General features: G+C 46.5%; 1 pseudogene; it reads right to left on the bottom strand.

The window, feature by feature from the left end:
• Positions 1-11,833: 11,833 nt before the first annotated feature.
• Positions 11,834-25,582, bottom strand: part of LOC106589866 (RNA binding protein fox-1 homolog 3-like) — an 891,320-nt pseudogene continuing 877,571 nt past the window's right edge.

Raw genomic sequence — 25,582 nt, forward strand, 5'->3', positions numbered from 1 at the left:
GGACTTTGAATATATTTCTAAAGTATAGTGATAAATCTGCATAAAATGTCATAATCAATATATACAACCAAAACGTTTAATTCAAATTTAAAAAACAATACAACTTATAATAAAAAATATATATAAAGTATAAAAAAATTGAAATCAGTAACATTTTAACTAGTTTAAATGTAATAACATTGATGCTGAGATCACGAGTTGAGACTGTGAATAGAAAAGATACACTTTAACATTACATAGTGAGTAACTAACAGTGGAATAACCTACATGTCATTACCCTGTAACAGGCTAGAAGTTAGTAAACACAGTTATGGAGCAACTACCACTTTTATGCTAACATTTTCTTGTATTTTCGTACCATTAAATGAATTAACAGTGGTAAGTGCCTTTTAATTGCCTGTACTTACATAGCAGGTAATTACATGGTAATCACACTGTAATTAAACAGGTTTTTCCCTATGGCTAGTAATACTACAGTATATAGGTTCTAGGTTACAGATAGGTCATGCAAAGTGCTGTCACAAAATACAGTTTTATAGTTCAGCAGCTGAAAGAGAAAGAGAGAGGGATAGAAAGACAGAAAGATCGTGAGTGAAAGAGAGAGGGATAGAAAGACAGAAAGACCGTGAGAGAGAAAGAGAGAGGGATAGAAAGACAGAAAGATCGTGAGAGTGAAAGAGACAGGGATAGAAAGACAGAAAGATCGTGAGAGAGAAAGAGAGAGGGATAGAAAGACAGAAAGATCGTGAGAGAGAATGTGACAAAGAGAAAGTGAGAGAGAGAAAGAAAGAAAGAGGCAGACAGAAAGAAAGAAAGAGGGGGAGAGAGAAGGGGATAATCCCTGCAGAGGGAGAGAATTCTGCGATACAGCAGGGATTCTGTTGACAGGCTACATGACCGGGACTCAGATACAGTTCAAATCCGGGAGACGAGAGGAGGAGGTGAGGAGAAGAGGGGGAGAGAGGAGAAGAGGGGGAGAGAGGAGAGGACAAGGAGAGAGTCCTGGGGGTTCTTGTCTCGACAGAACCTCTTTAATTCAGGGAGATGAGTGTCGGGCGCGTCAATCTTCAGAGGGAGAGCACAGAGGCCGACTTTAATTTCAGCAGTACTTTGAAGTCCCTCACCCCCTCCTCCCCCCTCCTCCCCCTGTTCCTCCTGGTCCTCCGGAGAGAGGAACCCAGAAACCAGCACAGCTGTGCCCTGGCTTCACCAATCAGCCCCAATAACGCTTCCCTCTCGTCTCCTGTATCAGCCGCCCCCCCTGGCCTCACGCGGGAGGGCCTTAAAAGCCCTGCTCCACAAACAAACACAGAAATACAGTCAGCCTTCCGCAGAGGGAGGAAGGGACAAGGGGGAGGGAGAAAGCTAGAAGAATAAGAACAGAAAGAAGAAGAACAACAGTAGTGTGAATCCCTCTGGTCGTCAGTGTGGTGAAAGCCTCTCTCTCTCTCTCCCCCCTCTTTCTCCCCCCCTCTCGCTCCCTCTCTCGGAGAGCGGAGGTGACAACATATTAATCACCTCGGGCAAATAACTCCCGGAGAAGTTAATGGGTTGAGAAGCCTCCACTGCAGCCCCCCCACCCCCAGCCCCCCCTCAGCTCCCTCCACCTGCCCTTGTGTGTGTGCTTTAGCAAAGACTTCCTCAAAGAAAGAGAGAGAGAGAGAGTGATAGATGGAGAAAGATAAACAGAGATTGAGATGGACAGAGAAAGAGGAAAAGAGAGAGAGAGTGCAAGAGACAGAGAAAGAGAGCGAGAGAGAGACAGAGAGAGAGAGAGAGAGCGAGAGAGAGAGGAAAAGAGAGAGAGAGAGAGCGAGAGTGCGAGAGAGAGAGAGAGAGAGAGAGAGAGACAGACAGAGAGAGAGAGAAAGAGAGTGAGAGAGAGACAGAGAAAGAGAGAGAGAGAGAGAGGGAGGGACAGACAGACAGACAGACAGACAGACAGACAGACAGACAGACAGACAGACAGACAGACAGACAGACAGACAGACAGACAGACAGACAGACAGACAGACAGACAGACAGACAGACAGACAGACAGACAGACAGACAGACAGACAGACAGACAGACAGACAGACAGACAGACAGACAGCGATTGAGAGAGATAATTCACAAAATGGGGCAAACACCAAATTAAGACTACATGCAGAATTCTGCAAAAATATCTTCAGTGTACAACGTAGAAGACCAAATAATGCATGCAGAGCAGAATTAGGCCGATACCCGCTAATTATCAAAATCCAGAAAAGAAACGTTAAATTCTACAAGCACCTACAGAAAAATGAACCTGGAGAAGAGCCCCCTAAGCAAGCTGGTCCTGGGGCTCTGTTCACAAATACGAACAGACCCCACAGAGCCCCAGGACAGCAACACAATTAGACCCAACCAAATCATGAGAAAACTAAAAGAAGATTACTTGACGCATTGGAAAGAATTAACAAAAAACAGAGCAAACTAGAATGCTATTTGGCCCTAAACAGAGAGTACACAGTGGCAGTTTACCTGACCACCATTACTGACCTGAAATTAAGCTTTGACTATGTACAGATTCAGTGAGCATAGCCTTGCTATTGAGAAAGGCCGCCGTAGGCAGACATGGCTCTCAAGAGAAGACAGTCTATGTGCACACTACCCACAAAATGAGGTGGAAACTGAGAAGCACTTCCTAACCTCCTGCCAAATGTATGACCACTAGAGACACATATTTCCCTCAGATTACACAGATCCACAAAGAATTAGAAAACAAATCTAATAACTCCCATATATTTTGGGTGAAATACAACAGTGTGCAATCACAGTAGCAAGATTTGTGACCTGTTGTAAATACAACCTATATTTATATTTATTTATTTTCCCTTTTGTACTTTAACCATTTGCACATCGTTACAACACTGTATATAGACATAATATGACATCTGAAATCTTAAAAATCTTATTCTTTTGGAAGTTTTGTTAGTGTAACGTTTACTGTTCACTTTTTATTTCACTTTTGTTTCTTATCTATTTCACTTGCTTTGGCAATGTAAACATATGTTTCCCATGCCAATAAAGCCCCTTGAATTGAAATTGAAAATTGAGAGAATGAGAGCGAGACAGAGATAGAGACAGACAGACAGAGACATAGAGAGAGGGGGGGGGGCAGTGGGGGACAGAGAGAGAGAGAGAGAGAGAGAGAGAGAGAGAGAGAGAGAGAGAGGGACAGTAGAGAAAGAAAGAGGGACAGAGAGAGAGAGAGAGAGAGAGAGAGAGAGAGAGAGAGAGAGAGAGGGGCAGAAAGGGACAGTAGAGAAAGAGAGAGGGACAGAGAGCGAGAGAGAGAGCGAGAGAGAGAGAGAGAGAGAGAGAGAGAGAGAGAGAGAGACAGAGGGGGGCAGTAGAGAAAGAGAGAGGGACAGAGAGAGCGAGAGAGAGAGAGGGGGACAGTAGAGAAAGAGAGAGGGACAGAGAGAGCGAGAGAGAGAGAGGGGGACAGTAGAGAAAGAGAGAGGGGGGCAGAGGGGGACAGTAGAGAAAGAGAGAGGGACAGAGAGAGAGAGAGGGGGACAGTAGAGAAAGAGAGAGGGACAGAGAGAGAGAGAGGGGGGCAGAGGGGGACAGAGAGAGAGGGGGGGGCAGAGGGGGACAGTAGAGAAAGAGAGAGGGACAGGGAAGAGGGGGGGCAGAGGGGGACAGAGAGGGAGAGAGATAGGGGGACAATAGAGAGAGAGAGAGAGGGACAGTAACGAAAGAGAGAGGGACAGGAAAGAGGGGGGTCAGAGGGGGACAGAGAGAGAGAGAGAGGGACACAGAGAGAGAGAGAGGGACAGTAGAGAAAGAGAGAGGGACAGAGAGAGCAAGAGAGAGAGAGAGAGAGAGAGAGAGAGAGAGAGAGAGAGAGAGAGGGGGACAGTAGAGTAAGAGAGAGGGACAGAGAGAGAGAGAGAGAGAGAGAGGGGGCAGAGGGGGACAGTAGAGAAAGAGAGAGGGACAGAGAGAGAGAGAGAGAAAGAGAGGGGGCAGAGGGGGACAGAGAGAGAGGGGGGGGCAGAGGGGGACAGTAGAGAAAGAGAGAGGGACAGGGAAGAGGGGGGCAGAGGGGGACAGAGAGAGAGAGAGAGATAGGGGGACAATAGAGAGAGAGAGGGACAGTAAAGAAAGAGAGAGGGACAGGAAAGAGGGGGGACAGAGAGAGAGAGAGAGGGACACAGAGAGAGAGAGAGAGGGACAGTAGAGAAAGAGAGAGGGACAGAGAGAGCAAGAGAGAGAGAGAGAGGGGGACAGTAGAGAAAGAGAGAGGGACAGAGAGAGCGAGAGAGAGAGAGAGAGAGGGGGACAGTAGAGAAAGAGAGAGGGACAGAGAGAGAGAGAGAGAGAGAGAGAGAGAGGGGGGCAGAGGGGGACAGTAGAGAAAGAGAGAGGGACAGAGAGAGAGAGAGAGAGAGAGAGAGAGAGAGAGAGAGAGAGAGAGAGGGGCAGAGAGGGACAGGGAAGAGGGGGGCAGAGGGGGACAGAGAGAGAGAGAGATAGGGGGACAATAGAGAAAGAGAGAGAGAGGGACAGTAAAGAAAGAGAGAGGGACAGGAAAGAGGGGGGGCAAAGGGGGACAGAGAGAGAGAGAGAGAGAGAGAGAGAGAGAGAGAGAGAGGGACAGTAGAGAAAGAGAGGGGGACAGTAGAGAAAGAGAGGGGGACAGCAGAGAAAGAGAGAGGGACAGAGAGGGGGACAGTAGAGAAAGAGAGCGGGACAGGGCAGAGGGGGGGGCAGAGGGGGACAGAGAGAGACAGAGAGAGAGAGAGAGAGAGAGGGGGCCAGTAGAGAGAGGGACAGGGCAGAGGGGGGGGCAGAGGGGGACACAGAGAGAGAGAGAGAGAGAGAGAGAGAGAGAGAGAGGGGGACAGTAGAGAAAGAGAGAGGGACAGAGAGAGAGAGAGAGAGAGAGAGAGAGAGAGAGGGGGCAGAGGGGGACAGTAGAGAAAGAGAGAGGGACAGAGAGAGCGAGAGAGAGAGAGAGAGAGAGGGGGACAGTAGAGAAAGAGAGAGGGACAGAGAGAGAGAGAGAGAGAGAGAGAGGGGGGGGCAGAGGGGGACAGTAGAGAAAGAGAGAGGGACAGAGAGAGAGAGAGAGAGAGAGAGAGGGGGACAGTAGAGAAAGAGAGAGGGACAGAGCGAGAGACAGAGCGAGAGAGAGAGGGACAGTAGAGAAAGAGAGAGGGACAGGGAAGAGGGAGAAAGAAGTGAGTAGAGTTGATCATGTGGGCTGGATCATCTGTCATGTTTAAAATACCAAAGCAGAGTCACCTTGCGTTACCTTTCTTTGTGTAATTGAATAAGCATCCTTGAAAGAATAGACAAGCGTGAAGCCTGAGTTGTTTAAAGACAAAGTATATTGAGTTTGAGGATCAACAGTTAAATAGGATATATACTTTTGCTTCATATTGACTTTGATAAATCAGTGCCTCCCTTCATATCGGGCCTACATTAACGAGAACATTTCTCTTCTGTTCAGAGGCAGAGCAACAGTGGCATACAGTACCAAGTAATGATACAGTAGTGTAGCCTGATACAGGAAAGTTTCTGAGCATATCTGAAAAAACTAAAAATGTAATAACACACAAGACATACAGTAATAACACAGTAAATACATTGTGATGATGACCACTTGACAGGGAGAAGACGTACAGTACACATACAAAAGAGAGTTTGCAATACATGTGTACATAAATACAGTATTTTGAGGATTTTTTTTAAAATATTTTTTAAGAAATGTAAAACGGCAGAACAAAGTAGCATTTAAACGACTCCGTTCTCTGTTAGCGACACACAATGAAAAATGAACATGTCGAATGAATCAACACACACAAAGAAAGCACAACAGAAATAGCAGATTTCTCTTCCTATGTCACAACTGCACCTCAAGTTTGGCTTTTTTTTCAATGGTTATGACAATGTGATTCCTATCGTCGAGTTTCTGAATAATTTGTGGGCCATGAACTGGATCTCACTTGGCTATAGGACTGTGGCTCGTTTCAGAACATCTACCACAACACTGTCACCTGGTATTCCATTGAGAAAATATGTCTCTGTTACTTTACATGGGAGAGATAACTTTGATTTATTAAGCAGACAAACTTCCCAGCCAGCGAGAGTTATATAAACATGAGTGTGGGCTGATGGTGGTGTATGGGCTATGGAAATTGACTTGGGTCCAGCGGAATGGCAATAAAGTATGAATAAATGGATTGTGGGGGAAGAGGGAGAGACTAGCTGAGAGAGCCGATGGCAGCCATTTTGTGGTTGGCTCGTGGCCCATGGTGCCATCTTACAAATGACTGCATTAACAGAGCCAATTAAAGTGGCAATCATTTAATGGCCACCTACGCAGTCGTGCGAGACTGGGACTTTCATCACGTCAATCGGCCGTAAGGCAGTAATATTCAGTTAGAGCAATCTGGCCAGTGGACCGACTCAGCTCTGCTCTACTCTCAATAAAACATGTCTCCATGTCTCCACTCAGCACTGACTGGGTATTAGGAACAACAGCTCTAGGAGGAGAGGAGTGATTCATTTGAAAAGAAATACACTGAATCGCTTTCATTTAATGGCAGCTATCAATAGTAGATATTTGTAGTTAATTGTACAAAAAAGTTTTTTTAATATATTTTTTAAATAACTGGGAATATTTGTGAAAAATGTAAATCATATTTAGGAGAATAAATGTTTTATTTGCTACAAATTTTTCTAAATGTATTTCGGTTTTCATAAACTAAAGAACACATTCTTTTCAGGACCGGCTTCTCTCCCTTCACCCAAAATGAAGGTGCAGATGGATTGATGGGGAAATGAAGGTGCAGATGGAGTGATGGGGAAATGACGGTGCAGATGGAGTGATGGGGAAATGAAGGTGCAGATGGAGTGATGGTGGAAATGAAGGTGCAGACGGAGTGATGGAGAAATGAAGGTGCAGATGGAGTGATGGGGAAATGAGGGTGCAGATGGAGTCATGAGGAAATGAGGGTGCAGACGGAGTGATGGGGAAAACAAAGGTGCAGACGGAGTGATGGGGGAAATGAGGGTGCAGATGGAGTGATGGGGAAAATGAAGGTGCAGATGGGGTGATGGGGGAAATGAGGGTGCAGATGGAGTGATGGGGAAATGAAGGTGCAGATGGAGTGATGGGGAAATGAGGGTGCAGATGGAGTGATGGGGAAATGAAGGTGCAGACGGAGTGATGGGGAAAATGAAGGTGCAGATGGAGTCATGGGGAAAATGAGGGTGCAGACGGAGTGATGAGGAAAATGAAGGTGCAGATGGAGTGATGGGGAAATTAAGGTGCAGACGGAGTGAGGGAAATGAAGGTGCAGAAGGAGTGATGGGGAAAATGAAGGTGCAGACGGAGTGATGGGGGAAAATGAAGGTGCAGACGGAGTGATGGGGAAAATGAAGGTTCAGACGGAGTGATGGGGAAAATGAAGGTGCAGACGGAGTGATGGGGAAAATGAAGGTGCAGATGGAGTGATGGGGAAATGAAGGTGCAGACGGAGTGATGGGGAAAATGAAGGTGCAGACGGAGTGATGGGGAAATGAAGGTGCAGACAGAGTGATGGGGAAAATGAAGGTGCAGATGGAGTGATGGGGAAATGAGGGTGCAGATGGAGTGATGGGGAAATGAGGGTGCAGATGGAGTGATGGGGAAATTAAGGTGCGGACGGAGTGATGGGGAAATGAGGGTGCAGATGGAGTGATGGGGAAAACGAAGGTGCAGACGGAGTGATGGGGGAAATGAAGGTGCAGACGGAAGGATTGGGGAAATGAATGTGCAGACAGAGTGATGGAAAGAAAGGAGAAAAGAATAGGTTTTATCAACCAACGTCCTTCCCTATCTAGCCTCTGCAGTCATACTACCCAGAATGCTTTTGCCTCCAAGCGCTCTTTGAGTTTTAGGAGCATCGTAAAGGGAAACAGAGCTAGAGTCGTTTAAAATTGGGCTTGTCTACTTCAAAACAGAAATATAACAAAAAGCAACAAAAATGCAAAACAACATCAAAATAAAACAATTTGTCAGACGTTCTCCTGCTCTAGGTTATTTGGACACAGTGTATAAACACATACACATACACTTCACATGGTCATCTGACCAAAGTCACAAAGAATGACAAGATAAGCCATAGTTGCGTCTACACCGGCACCTTTTCCCTACATAGTGCACTACTTTAGACCAGGGCCCATAGGGAATAGGGTGCACTACTTTAGACCAGGGCCCACAGGGAATAGGGTGCACTACTTTAGACCAGGGCCCATAGGGAATAGGGTGCACTACTTTAGACCAGGGCCCACAGGGAATAGGGTGCACTACTTTAGACCAGGGCCCATAGGGAATAGGGTGCACTACTTTAGACCAGGGCCCATAGGGAATAGGGTGCACTACTTTAGACCAGGGCCCATAGGGAATAGGGTGCCAGCACTCTGTCTCTCCCCTTCAGTATTCCAACAATGAAGTTAAAATCTTTTTTAAGTCATAAAATGTCACCACTGTTTAACCCACTGTTTGACCCACTGTTTGACCCACTGTTTGACCCACTGTTTGACCCACTGTTTAACCCACTGTTTGACCCACTGTTTAACCCACTGTTTGACCCACTGTTTGACCCACTGTTTGACCCACTGTTTAACCCACTGTTTGACCCACTGTTTAACCCACTGTTTGACCCACTGTTTGACCCACTGTTTAACCCACTGTTTGACCCACTGTTTAACCCACTGTTTAACCCACTGTTTGACCCACTGTTTGACCCACTGTTTGACCCACTGTTTAACCCACTGTTTAACCCACTGTTTAATTTACTGTTTGACCCACTGTTTGACCCACTGTTTGACCCACTGTTTGACCCACTGTTTGACCCACTGTTTGACCCACTGTTTAACCCACTGTTTGACCCACTGTTTGACCCACTGTTTAACCCACTGTTTAACCCACTGTTTGACCCACTGTTTAACCCACTGTTTAACCCACTGTTTGACCCACTGTTTAACCCACTGTTTGACCCACTGTTTGACCCACTGTTTCACCCACTGTTTGACCCACTGTTTAACCCACTGTTTAACCCACTGTTTGACCCACTGTTTCACCCACTGTTTGACCCATATAGATTATGATACATGTTTGTGAAAGGAATAACATTTTGTTTTAATTTTTACAACTTTTTCTAGATTTTCTCTAATAATAATAGATAATATCACTATAATCCATTTGATATACTAATCAATACTATGCTGTAACACTTACAATTCTATAATAACACACAAGTGCTGTATGTAAATGATTATAGGAAAAAAATATCATTGTGTAAAAATACAAAAACAAGGAAAACAAGAGTTATTTCGAGAAGAATTTAGTAAAGTGCCAAGAGGAAGATATATAAGGAATGAAATATATAGTAATATTAATATTATTCATAATAAAAGTCAACATATGCAACACGAGATAATTATTTACATAAAGAAATCAGAGCAGCAGCAGAGTTGATATCCTTCTACCACAGAACAGCTGTTTTTACTTTGTGAGGTCAGAGGTCTATTGAGAGTGATGTAGACGGATACGTTTGACTATAAGAATATGTTGTATAATATGAATACTGATATATTTAAGGTAGATGTGTAAGATTTTGTTTGGGCTGGATATATTTGGCGCGTGAGCCGCGTGAGCCGAACAATAGCTAGGCCATTGAGCAGGCATTAGGATGGGAACAGTCAAACAATAGCTAGGCCATTGAGCAGGCATTAGGACGGGAACAGTCAAACAATAGCTAGGCCATTGAGCAGGCATTGGGATGGGAACAGTCAAACAATAGCTAGGCCATTGAGCAGGCATTTGGATGGAAACAGTCAAAAATAGCTAGGCCATTGAGCAGGCATTAGGATGGGAACAGTCAATCAATAGCTAGGCCATTGAAGAGGCATTAGGATGGGAACAGTCAATCAATAGCTAGGCCATTGAAGAGGCATTAGGATGGGAACAGTCAAACAATAGCTAGGCCATTGAAGAGGCATTAGGATGGGAACAGTCAATCAATAGCTAGGCCATTGAACAGGCATTGGGATGGGAACAGTCAAACAATAGCTAGGCCATTGAGCAGGCATTAGGATGGAAACAGTCAATGTCATATATTTAAATTTGTTTCCATATCTTCTAAATATATGGCTCTGGTTACAAACATTGAGGATCGAGGATAAATTGGGTGACGGACACAAAAGCCAGTCAGACACATGTTTATGAATGAAGGAGTAGAATGACACATAAAGATACACTACTAGTTCAACCTAGTTAAAGGGAAAGGGGGGTACCTAGTCAGTTGTAAAGGGAAAGGGGGATACCTAGTCAGTTGTAAAGGGAAAGGGGGATACCTAGTCAGTTGTATAGGGAAAGGGGGATACCTAGTCAGTTGTAAAGGGAAAGGGGGGATACCTAGTCAGATATAAAGGGAAAGGGGGATACCTAGTCAGTTGTATAGGGAAAGGGGGATACCTAGTCAGTTGTATAGGGAAAGGGGGATACCTAGTCAGTTGTAAAGGGAAAGGGGGGATACCTAGTCAGTTGTATAGGGAAAGGGGGATACCTAGTCAGTTGAACAGGGAAAGGGGGATACCTAGTCAGTTGTAAAGGGAAAGGGGGATACCTAGTCAGTTGTACAGGGAAAGGGGGATACCTAGTCAGTTGTAAAAGGAAAAGGGGATACCTAGTCAGTTGTAAAGGGAAAGGGGGATACCTAGTCAGTTGTATAGGGGGATACCTAGTCAGTTGTATAGGGAAAGGGGGATACCTAGTCAGTTGTAAAAGGAAAAGGGGGATACCTAGTCAGTTGTACAGGGAAAGGGGAATACCTAGTCAGTTGTAAAGGGGGATACCTAGTCAGTTGTAAAGGGAAAGGGGGGATACCTAGTCAGTTGTATAGGGGGATACCTAGTCAGTTGTATAGGGAAAGGGGGGATACCTAGTCAGTTGTATAGGGAAAGGGGAATACCTAGTCAGTTGTATAGGGAAAGGGGGGATACCTAGTCAGTTGTAAAGGGAAAGGGGGGTACCTAGTCAGTTGTAAAGGGAAAGGGGGATACCTAGTCAGTTGTACAGGGAAAGGGGAATACCTAGTCAGTTGTAAAGGGAAAGGGGGATACCTAGTCAGTTGTATAGGGAAAGGGGGATACCTAGTCAGTTGTATAGGGAAAGGGGGGTACCTAGTCAGTTGTATAGGGAAAAGGGGGATACCTAGTCAGTTGTATAGGGAAAAGGGGGATACCTAGTCAGTTGTAAAGGGGGATACCTAGTCAGTTGTAAAGGGGGATACCTAGTCAGTTGTACAGGGAAAGGGGGATACCTAGTCAGTTGTACAGGGAAAGGGGGATACCTAGTCAGTTGTATAGGGAAAGGGGATACCTAGTCAGTTGTAAAGGGAAAGGGGGGATACCTAGTCAGTTATAAAGGGAAAGGGGGATACCTAGTCAGTTGTACAGGGAAAGGGGGATACCTAGTCAGTTGTACAGGGAAAGGGGGGATACCTAGTCAGTTGTATAGGGAAAGGGGGGATACCTAGTCAGTTATAAAGGGAAAGGGGGATACCTAGTCAGTTGTAAAGGGAAAGGGGGATACCTAGTCAGTTGTATAGGGAAAGGGGGGTACCTAGTCAGTTATAAAGGGAAAGGGGGATACCTAGTCAGTTGTACAGGGAAAGGGGGATACCTAGTCAGTCGTACAGGGAAAGGGGGATACCTAGTCAGTCGTATAGGGAAAGGGGGATACCTAGTCAGTTGTAATCAACATCCACGTCTACGGAGCCCGGGGAACAGTGGGTTAACTGGCTTGTTCAGGGGCAGAACGACACATTTTTACCATGTCAGCTCGGGGATTCGATCCCAGCAACCTTTCGGTTACTGGCCCAATGCTCTAACCACTAGGCGTGAGGAAGTGGTGTACGAGCCGTGAATGAGGTTCTTAAGTTTGACATTTAGCAGAACCCAAAGGACATGGGAGGTTATGAGACAACCCCTAGAAGTAAAGGAAGAGGATGAAGAGAGAGGTGAGGGAGGAGAGAGTTTATCCAATCCCATATTTCCCAATGGCCTCCTCCTCGTTGGAACAATAGAGAATCTGCAGTAATGGACACAACAGCCATGGCATTGGACAAAAGAGGTGTGTGTGTGTATCTACGTGCGTGTGTGTGTGTGTGTGTGTGTGTGTGTGTGTGTGTGTAGCCAGTCTGGTGTATCTTCCAATGAGATCAGTGATTATTGACTGAGCTCTGTTGTCTGTTACTCTCCTCTACACAGTCTTCTTCCCTCGACGCCCACCACAACTGACTCCCCTCTATACCATCCCATTACACAGCGCACATGTGTGTGTGGATGAGAGTGTCTGTTTGTCTGTATAAGTGTGCAGGTGTGTGTGTGTGTGTGTGTGTGTCCTCCTAGACGAGGGGAATAACCAGCGTTGTAAGAGGTTGTGGGACGAAGAGATCCTATTTCACAACAAGGTTATTGGTTCACCTGCCTCTCCATTCTCACAATGACCTGCTCTCTCTCTCTCTCTCTTCTCTCTCTCTCTCTCTCTCTCTCTCTCTCTCTCTCTCTCTCTCTTCCTCCCTCCCTCTTTCTCCCTCTCTCTCTCACCAGTGACTGGACTTATTTAAACACTGCAGGGCCTGTTGGAGGGGGGGGGGTGAGTGTGTGTGGAGTTACCTTGAGGGAGTGTCCCTTGCAGACAGAGAGAGTCAATCTCAGAGAAATGAAAGAGAAGAACACATTCTTAAAGTGATGGAAAGATGTCTTTAAGACTCAGTAACACTGAACATCTTCTCCTGTGGGAGTCCTAACATCCTTCCTAATGTCAATCACAAATCTAAGAGCTTCTCTCCGCCCTCCCACCTCTGCACCTGAGGGATGTTTCCCTAATGGCACCATATTCGCTTTATAGTCCACTACTTTTGACCGGAGCCTATAGAATCAAAAGGCTCTGGTCAAGAGTGGTGCACTACTGCCACTTGGGACACACCCCAGGTCTCAGGGTGGGACAGTGTCTGGGACTGGAACACAGCATTCTACCATGTAAGGTAACAACTCACTGGCCTAATCAACATGTGCCCTTCTCTCTTTCATATTTTGCAAGCTTGTAGGGCGGCAGGTAGCCTAGAGGTTAAGAGCGTTGGGTCAGTAACCAAAAGGTCACTTGTTCAAATCCTCTAGCCAGCAAGGTGAAAAATGTGCCCTTCTGCCTTTGAGCCAGGCAGTTAACCCCCAACTTCTCCCTGGACACCGTGGATGTCAATAAAAGCAGCCCCCGCACCTCTCTGATTCAGAGGGTTTGGGTTAAATGCAAAAGACACATCTTGGATGAATGCTTTCAGTTGTAAAACTGACCAGGTATCCCCTTCTCCCTGTGCAGTAAAAAAACATTAGCCTTTCTCTTAAATCTTATATGTACCATGTGAATAACAGCACAAGTTACCTTCAACATCCTCTTTGTTGAATAGTGTTACTTATTGAAAGATATAGTTCAGTTTGGCAAAATAATATAATGAATATGAATTGAAGATACTGTATGTAATGACTCTCTTTCTAAAAAGAAAAGCTCACCAGTGAAATATCATCTGTTGTAATGTTGTAGTATTATTGCTTATTTTGTTGAAAGCCGTTCTGTGGAGATACCAGGATACCTTCTGCTTTTGGCTCAGTGTCACAATCAATGCTCTCGCTCTGGCACACTGCTGCTGCCATACAGCAATGGCAGCCATAGCTTCTCCTTCTCCCCCTCTCTTCTTACTACACATCATTCTAGGATACATCACTTTCTGTCAGCCATTTTGTCGCAGATCAACCTCTTTTAGCTGAGTGCGTTTATGTTTATGTCATTAGCCTACGAATTCTCAGGTCTACAAACTAAACTCTTGGGCTACGTCCCAAATAGCATCCTATTTCCTAAATAGTGCACTACTTTTGACCAGATCCTTATGGGCCCAGGTCAAAAATAGTGCACTGCATAGAGAATAGGGTGCCAAATTGAATGGCTGTATCATTTACTTACTTAATAAAACCCAGTTTGAAATGTGTTGCTTCAACGGGAATTGCTGAACATTAGCAGTCTTAATGTATATTGGGAAAATGACTAATTGCAACATTAAGAGTAGTGACCCATCCCACAGGAACCTAGTTTGATAACATAAACTCAGAGGGATATAAAGTAGCAGCATTTTGTTTTTTTCTGTTGGTAAATTCCCTCGGTATGATTCCCATTATACAGGCGTTATACAGACAATATCAACCTATTGTCAACCTATTACAATACAATTGTTAATGAGATTATAATTTCTAATCATTAAATGTGTTAAATTAATGACAATAATTTGGCTTTATTGGAAAGAGAGAGAGAAAGAGAAAAAGAGAGATCTATTCCCTCAATTTTTCTTTCTTTCTTTCTTTCTTTCTTTCTTTCTTTCTTTCTTTCTTTCTTTCTTTCTTTCTTTCTTTCTTTCTTTCTTTCTTTCTTTCTTTCTTTCTTTCTTTTTCTTTCTTTCTCTCGCTCCAGCACCACCTTCTTTCTCACATTCTAGAAACCATCAATCTCAACCCAGAGCAATACATTTAAATCAATACAGGAAATAAACAAGAGCATTGTTATTTCCAAAATCGGTACAGTACATCGATGACAGACAATGCATATAGTCAGATAAAACTCTTAAAAGGAGACATCAACTTGAGAGTCTTGACAAGGGGGTCATGTGTTTTGTTGACCTGGAGTTGTTTTGCTCTAGTTTTAGTTTTCCATTGAAGAGGAAGGAGGTGTTTAGTTTGATGTATTTTTTATTTTTTTCTGGGGGCGGAAGGAGGGAGGAGGGGGGCGTTTGTCCCTCTCTCTCGCTCTAGTACGGAGTGAAGCGACTGCAGCCTCCTCTGTATAGGCTAGCCTGCAACATCAAAGATGAAAAAAGCTCCAATCAGTATTCAGTATAGGAAGCTTGGGTTATATGCTGCGTTCACGTGCTAGTCGGAATTAGGAAACTGACATTTCTGACTTGCTAACTGGTCGAACGTGGCATGTATATAACCTGTTAGTAAGTCGGAAATGTACGATTTTCTTAGTTCCGACTGGCATGTGAACGCCGCAATATAATATTATATTGGCTTCTTCTTTTTCTCCCTCAAAACTTTCTTCCCTTTTTTATTTTGTTGCAATGGTTGGAGTGTTGGTGGAGATTTAGAGGAGATGGGTACCAGAGACTTGGAAGTGACTGTGTTTGTGTGCATGCGTACAGTATGAATGTTTTGTTATGTTTGTGAGAAAGGAATGGAAGGACTTGAGAAGTGATTAGTGGTATGATTCAAACTAAGCAGTGACTAAATTCTCAAAAGTTTTACTCCAGTCTTCAATTGAAACTACAAACTCTAAATAGGTCATTGAATCAGATATACAGTAGTTAATTCTCTTTCATGTCCAGATCACGATTTATACCAAGCCTGCACCACTCTCTCTTCCCCCGATCTCTCTGCCCCTCCACCCCTCTCTCTGCCCCTCCACCCTCTTTCTGTCCCCCTCCACCCCTCTGTCTGCCCTCCCCACCCATCTCTCTGTCCCCACCTACCATCTCTCTGCCCCCCTACCACTCTCTCTGCCCCATACCCCTCTGTCTGTCCCCCCCACCCCTCTCTCTGCCCCATACCCCTCTGTCTGTCCCCCCCCCCTCTCTCTGCCCCCCTACCACTCTCTCTGCCCCAAGCATGTTAGCCAAGTATCCTAGTACAGACCTAGTACATCAAACATCATTATATATAATTAAATATTTCTCTCTCCCTGTCTTTCTCTCTCAGTAAGCGGTCGTGCTTGTTCAGTGGGTCTACAAGACGGCATTTTGCCATCTTGTGTATTTAGTCACTTCTTGTTCTTCCTTAGGGCTCGATTCAATCCGTATCGCGGAAGTTCAGCGTAATGTTTCCACTTTTACGGAGGCTGCATTTATGGTAAACGCTGAATCAAGGTCTTAGTGTTTGGTCCAGATTGATACTTTACCTCACCCTCTTCTATTCCTATTCAGCACCTCAATCTTTCTCCAAATACACTGTCATTTTTATTGTAGTGGTGTATGGATAAAAGTTTGTTTTGTTTTGAATTCACTGTGTTTAGAAATGTGCAGTGTACGTGTAATGTAAAGTGTAATGTAATATAATGTGTATTATAATATAATGTAATGTGTAATGTAGTGTAATGTAATGTGTAATGTAATGCAATGTGTAATGTAATATGTAATGAGTAATGTAATGTGTAATATAATGTCATGTGTAATGTAATGTAATATAATGTAATGTGTAATGTAATGTGTAATGTAATATAATGTAATGTGTAATGTAATGTGTAATGTAATGTAATATAATGTAATGCTTAATGTGTAATATAATGTAATGTGTAATTAATGTAACATAATGTAATGTATAATGTGTAATATAATGTAATATGTAATGTGTAATGTAATGTAATATAATGTAATATGTAATGTGTAATGTAATGTAATATAATGTAATGTGTAATGTCTAATGTAATGTGTAATGTAATGTGATGTAATGTGTAATGTAATGTGTAATGTAATGTGTAATGTGTAATGTAATGTGTAATGTGTAATGTAATGTGTAATGTAATGTGTAATATAATGTGTAATGTGTAATGTAATGTGTAATGTAATGTGTAATGTAATGTGTAATGTAATGTGTAATCTAATGTGTAATGTGTAATGTAATGTGTAATGTAATGTGTAATGTGTAATGTAATGTGTAATGTAATGTGTAATGTAATGTGTAATGTGTAATGTAATGTGTAATGTGTAATGTAATGTGTAATGTGTACGTGCAGCTAAGAAAAAGGGAGGTCAATTTGGAAGGAGAAAAAAGAAGTGAATGAATAAGGGAATAGAGAAACACAGTTTTAATTAAGTAAATGAAGAAGAACAAATGGTTGTATAATTAATGAAGGCTTTTAGCTAGCAGCTGCACGATGGGGGGGGTGGGTCGCTCGGTCGGGAGAAGGAAGGGGGGTTGCGACACGTGTCACGCGCGTGCCTGCACACAACACCCTGCACATCTGTCTAAGGCAAGAACTCTATACAAATCAGCTTCTCCGACAGAGCTAAGGGGAGCTGGGTGCCATGGGGATCATTTGTCTGTCTCTAGTTTTCGTCTTCATGTTTTTTGTTTTCATGTTTTTCTTTCTGTCTTTAATCTCTCACGGCACGCCACTGCGCCAGCTTGATGGTAGTTAATCTTTGGAGGAAGTCCCTACTCACACCCGCGAAAGAAAACAAATAATTATATATATTTTTTTTTTTGGGGGGGGCTCTCGTTTTTTTTTTTCATCTTTGATGTTAGCTGCAAAAGCTAGCTAAAAACTAACATTAACCAATTAACTATTTCCTCCTGTGTAAATTGAGGAGAATCCTCTCATTATCGAGGACGTAGCAGTCTCATTGGGATTTTAAGAGCTTCAGGCCAATGACATTGAAAAAGGGACTTAGAGAATAAGGCAACAACATCTCTGGTTCATTTACCGAAGTGGCAACAGCTGTTGAACCTCACATAGAAAACATGCCATAAAAAACTCACACAGTGACAAGAGTCAGCTGCTTCTATGAAATCAAAGCATTTCAACTCTCCTCCCAAGTGTCCATTCTACTTTCATTTATATGCATCCGTACATAATAAGTATATATTACATGATATAAATACAAGTCATGATAAATGTATCTTCAAAACTCTCTGTAGTGCTTGGTCTATTACACTGCATCCCACATGGTTCCCTTTTCTCTATATAGTGGACCACTTTGACCAAGTCCCTATAGGGAGTAGGGAGCCCTGTGGGATGCAGTGTTAAGTGCGTTTTACGTTTTAGTAAGCAGTGGTCATGGTAACAGAAGAGGACAGAGGACTCACCATAGTGCCCACACTGTACGTGGCTGCAGGACCAATCGTGTGGTGATATGGGTCCGCTGTTGCATAGACTCTCCCATAACTGTATGGGAGAGAGGAGAGAGGAGAGAGACCACACCATCGTCTTACAATTTATCTCAGGCTACATACGTGAAGTGTGTTCAGTATTCATTTTAATCAATGACATGATGTTTATTGTTTTAGACAAAAAAACCAGATTCATTCACATTCAAATTGATAATGAATGAATTGTTTATTCTAACGGACCTAACCCCAAACAGGAAGCATCCGCACATGAGGTTTGATTAAATTAAAGCCCTTAAGAGTTTTGATAACAGACAATTAGTGTCGAGACAGAAAAAATGTGAACATGAGACACTACCGTACTGGTGTCCGGAGACTAGATCTCTTAGTAACGTTACAGACAGCCCAGCCTCTGGGGTTCAGAGACTAGATCTCTTAGTAACGTTACAGACAGCCCAGCCTCTGGTGTCTGGAGACTAGATCTCTTAGTAACGTTACAGACAGCCCAGCCTCTGGTGTCCGGAGACTAGATCTCTTAGTAACGTTACAGACAGCCCAGCCTCTGGGCTTCAGAGACTAGATCTCTTAGTAACGTTACAGACAGCCCAGCCTCTGGTGTCTGGAGACTAGATCTCTTAGTAATGTTACAGACAGCCCAGCCTCTGGGGTTCAGAGACTAGATCTCTTAGTAACGTTACAGACAGCCCAGCCTCTGGGGTTCAGAGACTAGAACTCTTAGTAACGTTACAGACAGCCCAGCCTCTGGGGTTCAGAGACTAGATCTCTTAGTAACGTTACAGACAGCCCAGCCTCTGGGGTTCAGAGACTAGATCTCTTAGTAACGTTACAGACAGCCCAGCCTCTGGGGTTCAGAGACTAGATCTCTTAGTAACGTTACAGACAGCCCAGTCTCTGGGGTCCGGAGACTAGATCTCTTAGTAACGTTACAGACAGCCCAGCCTCTGGTGTCTGGAGACTAGATCTCTTAGTAACGTTACAGACAGCCCAGCCTCTGGTGTCCGGAGACTAGATCTCTTAGTAACGTTACAGACAGCCCAGCCTCTGGTGTCTGGAGACTAGATCTCTTAGTAACATTACAGACAGCCCAGCCTCTGGTGTCCGGAGACTAGATCTCTTAGTAACATTACAGACAGCCCAGCCTCTGGGGTTCGGAGACTAGATCTCTTAGTAACATTACAGACAGCCCAGCCTCTGGGGTTCAGAGACTAGATCTCTTAGTAACATTACAGACAGCCCAGCCTCTGGTGTCTGGAGACTAGATCTCTTAGTAACGTTACAGACAGCCCAGCCTCTGGGGTTCAGAGACTAGATCTCTTAGTAACGTTACAGACAGCCCAGCCTCTGGTGTCCGGAGACTAGATCTCTTAGTAACGTTACAGACAGCCCAGCCTCTGGTGTCCGGAGACTAGATCTCTTAGTAACATTACAGACAGCCCAGCCTCTGGGGTTCAGAGACTAGATCTCTTAGTAACATTACAGACAGCCCAGCCTCTGGGGTTCAGAGACTAGATCTCTTAGTAACATTACAGACAGCCCAGCCTCTGGTGTCTGGAGACTAGATCTCTTAGTAACGTTACAGACAGCCCAGCCTCTGGGGTTCAGAGACTAGATCTCTTAGTAACGTTACAGACAGCCCAGCCTCTGGTGTCCGGAGACTAGATCTCTTAGTAACGTTACAGACAGCCCAGCCTCTGGTGTCCGGAGACTAGATCTCTTAGTAACATTACAGACAGCCCAGCCTCTGGTGTCCGGAGACTAGATCTCTTAGTAATGTTACAGACAGCCCAGCCTCTGGGGTCCGGAGACTAGATCTCGTAGTAACGTTACAGACAGCCCAGCCTCTGGGGTCCGGAGACTAGATCTCTTAGTAACATTACAGACAGCCCTGCCTCTGGGGTTCAGAGACTAGATCTCTTAGTAACGTTACAGACAGCCCTGTGGGATAGACATGCTATAAATGTACATCGTAAAGGTGAGAGTGTGGGATTGCAGTGATTTGTTTTACCCGTTTCAATTCATGAGAAAAAGGAGTGAGTGTTTTATCTTCTGATAGAGGAATGGAGGAATGTTAAACCAGTCAGATAGACAGAGGGAGTATATATAGATAGAGAGTTAAATTGAATTGAGAGAGAGAGAGTGATGAGAAAGAAAGAGGGATACAGGTATATGAAAAAGGTGAGAGGGAAAGAAATTAGACTTGTGACACGAGAACAGAGTGTATGAAGCAGAAAAAGTAGGAACAGAAAGAGGGGAATATTGGCAGAGACGACTGGCCCAGCGTCGTCCGGGTTAGGGGAGGGCGCCCAGAGTCGTTCGGGTTAGGGGAGGGTGCCCAGCGTCGTCCGGGTTAGGGGAGGGTGCCCAGCGTCGTCCGGGTTAGGGGAGGGGAGGGCGCCCAGCGTCGTCCGGGTTAGGGGAGGGGAGGGCGCCCAGCGTTGTCCGGGTTAGGGGAGGGTGCCCAGCGTCGTCTGGGTTAGGGGAGGGAGGGCGCCCAGCGTCGTCCGGGTTAGGGAGGGGAGGGCGCCCAGCGTCGTCTGGGTTAGGGGAGGGGAGGGCGCCCAGCGTCGTCCGGGTTAGGGGAGGGGAGGGCACCCAGCGTCGTCCGGGTTAGGGGAGGGGAGGGCGCCCAGCGTCGTCCGGGTTAGGGGAGGGAGGGCGCCCAGCGTCGTCCGGGTTAGGGGAGGGGAGGGCGCCCAGCGTCGTCTGGGTTAGGGGAGGGGAGGGCGCCCAGCGTCGTCCGGGTTAGGGGAGGGGAGGGCGCCCAGCGTCGTCTGGGTTAGGGGAGGGAGGGCGCCCAGCGTCGTTCATGTTAGGGGAGGGGAGGGCGCCCAGCGTCGTCCGGGTTAGGGAGGGGAGGGCGCCCAGCGTCGTCTGGGTTAGGGAGGGGAGGGCGCCCAGCGTCGTCTGGGTTAGGGGAGGGCGCCCAGCGTCGTCCGGGTTAGGGGAGGGGAGGGCGTCGTCCGGGTCAGGGTTAGGGGAGGGTGCCCAGCGTCGTCTGGGTTAGGGGAGGGCGCCCAGCGTCGTCTGGGTCAGGGGAGGGAGGGCGTCGTCTGGGTTAGGGGAGGGGAGGGTGCCCAGCGTCGTCTGGGTTAGGGGAGGGGAGGGCGCCCAGCGTCGTCTGGGTTAGGGGAGGGGAGGGTGCCCAGCATCGTCCGGGTTAGGGAGGGGAGGGTGCCCAGCGTCGTCTGGGTTAGGGGAGGGGAGGGTGCCCAGCATCGTCCGGGTTAGGGGAGGGGAGGGGAGGGCGTCGTCCGGGTTAGGGGAGGATGCCCAGCGTCGTCCGGGTTAGGGGAGGGGAGGGCGCCCAGCGTCGTCCGGGTTAGGGGAGGGGAGGGCGTCGTCTGGGTTAGGGGAGGGGAGGGCGCCCAGCGTCGTCTGGGTTAGGGGAGGGTGCCCAGCGTCGTCTGGGTTAGGGGAGGGGAGGGCACCCAGCGTCGTCCGGGTTAGGGGAGGATGCCCAGCGTCGTCCGGGTTAGGGGAGGGGAGGGCACCCAGCGTCGTCTGGGTTAGGGGAGGGTGCCCAGCGTCGTCTGGGTTAGGGGAGGGGAGGGCACCCAGCGTCGTCTGGGTTAGGGGAGGGGAGGGCACCCAGCGTCGTCTGGGTTAGGGGAGGGGAGGGCGCCCAGCGTCGTCCAGGTTAGGGAGGGAGAGCGCCCAGCGTCGTCCGGGTTAGGGGAGGGGAGGGTGCCCAGCATCGTCCGGGTTAGGGGAGGGGAGGGCGCCCAGCGTCGTCTGGGTTAGGGGAGGGTGCCCAGCGTCGTCTGGGTTAGGGGAGGGGAGAGCGCCCAGCATCGTCCGGGTTAGGGGAGGGTTTGGCCGGGGTAGGCCTTCATTGTAAAATAAGAATTTGTTCTCTACTGGCTTGCCCAGTTAAATAAACGGTTAAATAAAAAATATACAGCAAAGAGAAATAGACAAATACAGGGTCCAACAGAGGGAGAGAGAGAGAGAGAGAGAGAGAGAGAGAGAGAGAGAGAGAGAGAGAGAGAGAGAGAGAGAGAGAGAGAGAGAGAGATGTCTGTTCTAGGGGCATGCCTGACCTCTTCTCCTCTCTGCCCTCTCCTCTTCTCCTCTCTGGCTCCTGAGTGTCTCAGCGGTCTAAGGCACTGCATCTCAGTGCAAGAGGTGTCACTACATTCCCTGGTTTGAATCCAGGCTTAATCCCATACGGCCGTGATTGGGAGTCCCATTGGGCAGCGCACAGTTGGCCTAGCATCGTCCAGGTTTGGCCCGGGGTAGGCCGTCATTGTAAATATACATTTGTTCTTAACTGACTTGCCTAGTTAAATAAAGGTTAAATAAAATAAAATAAAAAATCCCTTCACTCCTCCTGTATCTCTCTCTGCCCCCTTCTACTCTCTGGCTCTTCCCTTCATTCCTTCTGTATCTCTCTTTCTCTGTCTCTGAAGGCTTATTCCCTCTCTATTCACTAGCACTAGCTCAGAACTAATCCCACCCTCCCTCCTTTCATCCCTCTCTCTCTGAGATGAGACCAGGCGGGCCGCGTCGACCGCTTTATTTATTCCTCTCTTCCACATCCCTCTCTCTGCTCCCTCGTTTGTTTGCTATCTTCCAAAAGCAAGGGATGCCAGTGGAGGGCTGGAGGGCATAGATAAGGCCCTGTACGGGTTAGGGATAGGGTTGGGCTATCAGAGAGTAGAGGAGAAAAGAGAGATGGAAGAGGAATTAAAGGGTGGAGGAAAGGAGGGATGGAGGAGAGTTGGAGGGACGGAATGATGGCAGGGTGGGAGCATGACATCATTGGAAAAAGTGCAGAGAGGAGACGACTGAAAGGAGGGATGGATGAGAGGAAGAAAGATAGGTGGTCAATGTGCAGGGGAGGAGATGTGAATAGATGGATGGATGGATGGATGAAGAAGGAGGAGTGGAAATGGATGAAAATGAATCTACATCCTGTTACTAGTAAATAGATAATGTCACCACTATGCCAGCTGTCATGTTCTTCCTGTTGACATGCACCATTCAGGAACAATACATCTAATTGTCTGTGGAGTGAGCAAGACAGAAGCAGATAGGACATGGTTGTGTGTCTGTGTGAAAGAGTTCCCCTGGGAAACAGAGGCAGCAATTCTCTCAGTTCCACACTGATCCACTCCCTCTAAGTCCTATTAGACAAGAATAAATAACACTCCATCCCTCAGTGAATTAACTGACTCTCTTTAAATCACAAGAGCGTAAAAAGACGGAGGGAGTAGGGAGTGAGACTGAGGGAGAAGGGAGTGAGACTGAGGGAGAAGGGAGGGAGACTGAGGGAGTGAGACTGAGGGAGTAGTAAGTGAGACTGAGGGAGCAGGGAGTGAGACTGAGGGAGAAGGGAGTGAGACTGAGGGAGAAGGGAGTGAGACTGAGGGAGTAGGGAGTGAGACTGAGGGAGAAGGGAGTGAGACTGATGGAGTAGGGAGTGAGACTGAGGGAGAAGGGAGGAAGACTGAGGGAGAAGAGAGTGAGACTGAGGGAGTGAGACTGAGGGAGAAGGGAGTGAGACTGAGGGAGAAGGGAGTGAGACTCAGGGAGAAGGGAGTGAGACTGAGGGAGTGAGACTGAGGGAGTAGTGAATGAGACTGAGGGAGCATGGAGTGAGACTGAGGGAGAAGGGAGTGAGACTGAGGGAGAAGGGAGTGAGACTGAGGGAGAAGGGAGTGAGACTGAGGGAGAAGGGAGTGAGACTGAGGGAGAAGGGAGTGAGACTGGGGAGAAGGGAGTGAGACTGAGGGTGAAGGGAGTGAGACTGAGGGAGTAGTGAATGAGACTGAGGGAGCATGGAGTGAGACTGAGGGAGAAGGGAGTGAGACTGAGGGAGAAGGGAGTGAGACTGAGGGAGAAGGGAGTGAGACTGGGGAGAAGGGAGTGAGACTGAGGGTGAAGGGAGTGAGACTGAGGGAGTAGGGAGTGAGGCTGAGGGAGAAGGGAGTGAGACTGAGGGAGAAGGGAGTGAGACTGAGGGAGAAGGGAATGAGACTGAGGGAGACTCAGGGAAAAAGGAGTGAGACTGAGGAGAAGGGAGTGAGACTGAGGGAGTAGGGAGTGAGAAAGGATTGAGACTAAGGGAGAAGAGAAAGAAAATAAAGATGACATGAAAAGATACAGAAGGAAAAAGAGAGGGAGAACAGAAAGAGAGAATGAAATAACTGTAGCTTAGCGAGAGAAACACAGCCAGTCTTTCACCTGCTCTTCTCTGCTGTTCACAATTTCCCTTCGGCGGATCGTTGTCTGATAAATCTAACATTATCCATGGCCTACAGGCTCCCGATGCCACTGCCCCTTATCAGACCTGACACGATCAATCTTCCCCAGATTAGTTCTCCCAACACTCTCATGCAACCCACCCAAACCAGGGAGGAGAGCTCGGTGCCTGGGAAGACTGAGGCCGGAGGCTGGGCCCTCTGAGGGTGGGGGCAGCAAGTGGCTGGAGATTTGGGGATAGGGGAGCAGTGTGTGTGTGTATGTGTGTGTGTGTGTGTGTGTGTGTGTGTGTGTGTGTGTGTGTGTGTGTGTGTGTGTGTGTGTGTGTGTGTGTGTGTGTGTGTGTGTGTGTTACCTGTCGCTATATGCGGTTGCAGCCGTGGCTGCTGGCTGGGCGTATCTGTACGCTGCATAACCCCCCTGTGAAGAAGACAGGAAGTTCTAGATAATAGACATAACAATCAGCGTAGTGCTACAACACTACAAACACATGACATTTATGAAAGAGAGAGAGAGAGAGAGAGAGAGAGAGAGAGAGAGAGAGAGAGAGAGAGAGAGAGACAGAGAGAGAGAATATAAAAATATAAAACAATTAGAGAGTGTCATTTCCCCAAATTTGAAACCCTTATTCAAGGTTTCAAAGACCTCTCTGATGAGGATAGGCTACCCGTCCTGTTGGGGGAGGACGCAGAGAGCTGTGGGTTGGCAGCGCACTACATTGATGCCTGCCATAAGATGAGGGACACTTTCTGACAGACCAATCAACCTGCACATGTACTCTACTGTATGCTTGTTGTTATTGTTGAATGTATGGTTATTTTGACCCCTGGCTATTGTTGTTACTGTTGTCCCATTGACAATTTTGATTCTTATTATTTTAACATTGTAAATATCCAAAGTAAGCTTTGGCAATATGTACATTGTTACGTCATGGCAATAAAGCAAATTGAATTGAGAGAGAGAGAGACAGAGAGAAAGAGAGAGAGAAAGAGAGATAGAGAGAGAGAGGCAGAGAGAAAATGTCTGTGCAGCAATTATTGTGAATGAATGGAGAGGGATGGGGGTGTTTGTTTGTGTATCATGAGTATGTGTGGGTGTGTGTGTGTGTGTGTGTGTGTGTGTGTGTGTGCATGCGTGTATGTGTGTGTATGTGTATCACCATGGTGATTAACAAGGGTGTAATTAATGTGTGGGGCGGGTGAGAGAGGCTTATGGCAAAGAGCCAGATTGAGCTGTTTCTGTGTTCAACACTGGAGAGTGGACAGTGTGTGTGTGTGTGTGTGTGTGTGTGTGTGTGTGTGTGTGTGTGTGTGTGTGTGTGTGTGTGTGTGTGTGTGTGTGTGTGTGTGTGTGTGTGTGTGTGTGTGATGACTGAGAGACCCCGGGGCTCATTAATATTAC

Source organism: Salmo salar, chromosome ssa28 (genome assembly GCF_905237065.1).
Source record: "Salmo salar chromosome ssa28, Ssal_v3.1, whole genome shotgun sequence".
Taxonomy (NCBI): domain Eukaryota; kingdom Metazoa; phylum Chordata; class Actinopteri; order Salmoniformes; family Salmonidae; genus Salmo; species Salmo salar.